Source organism: Montipora foliosa, chromosome 11 (assembly GCF_036669935.1).
Source record: "Montipora foliosa isolate CH-2021 chromosome 11, ASM3666993v2, whole genome shotgun sequence".
In the NCBI taxonomy this organism is placed as follows: Eukaryota; Metazoa; Cnidaria; class Anthozoa; order Scleractinia; family Acroporidae; genus Montipora; species Montipora foliosa.
Genome location: NC_090879.1, coordinates 46854899 through 46856318, shown reverse-complemented (window position 1 = coordinate 46856318; position 1420 = coordinate 46854899).

The window sequence follows — 1420 nt, the reverse complement described above, 5'->3', positions numbered from 1 at the left end:
ACCAGTTATGGTTTGATGTATTTGGGGATCTCTCTTTGCAGACTTCTATATACATGTACTTCTGTGGTTTATCTGAAACGTTTTAAAGCTTTTTCTGTTTTTAAATGTAAAACAAGAACCCAATCCAAAGATTTTGGCATGAATTAACTGTTTAGGTTCATGCAATAAAAAAATATAACCGCTCTGAAATCTGTTGTCTATTTTTTTTGTCTGTGAGCTATGGCAGTAACTGTTAATAGCTTGCCTACAATGGATTTCTTGTAGTTTCCAGCACATTTCTGATTGGCTGAAATATTATTTTATAGGAGCAGGATAATTATGTATGTGTTGTGTATTTTCTGTTTTGAATCTATGTAGAAACTATTTTTATTTTTGGACACAAAAACCCCATAACATAGCTTTTACATATGCTATGTAAAGGTTCCATTTGACTAGCTGAAACATGATGCCTGTTTTTGTTGTGCATAATTGACTGCTTAGAATAAGAAGCTTAGTAAAGTTACTTGTGATAAATTTAAAAAGTTACCAATGCCTGAATTGCCTTCAAGGAATAAAATTAAGTGGTTGGAAAAGGCAGATGAAAATCATGAAAAACTGGAATATCCTTGAAAAAAGCTGGAAATTAATACATGAACTTCACATGCTTTCATTTAATAGCATGCAGGAATTTTCTAGAAAAATCTAGAAAGCAGAATTTGTAACAAACTGGAAAAAGCTGAAAAAAACCTGATTTGATCCCAGATTGTGATTTCTGGAATAAAGCTGGCAATTTCTTTCCTCATTAGCTCATTAGCATGTTTCATTTAACATTAAATTTCCACCAAAATTGTGAAAAGATAAGGAGAGAGTGGGTCTCCCTGTCTAACACCACGTTCCAGAGTAAAAAAGTTAGAGATGGTACCGTTATTCATGAGACAGCTCTGAATATTATTATAGAATGTTTTCATCCAACGGAGGAAATTTTCAACAAAGACTCTCATAGAGGAAATTCTATTCTACACTATCAAATGCCTTTTGAAAATCGATGAATAACAGTAAACCAAGGATGTTTTCGTTGACTGAGAAATCCATGTTGTCAAAAATGGATCGAATTATTTCGCCTATACAACGATCTTTGACATTTGATTGTGGTGAATAATGTGGGGTAAAACATTTTTTATTCTTGAAGCAATTACTTTGGATATAATTTTTGGATCAACATTGACAAGGGATATTGGACGCCAGTTTTCAAGGAGGGAGCGATCTTCTCCTTTTTTCTCAATCAGAGTAATAACAGCCTGTTTTTGTGAGTGTGACATGTTGCCCCTTTCAAAGCATTCATTTGCACATCTGACAAAGCTCTCACTGATTAATGACCAGATCTAGAATTTTCTATAAGATTCAATAGGAATGCCATCATTGCCTGGGGTTTTATTACTCT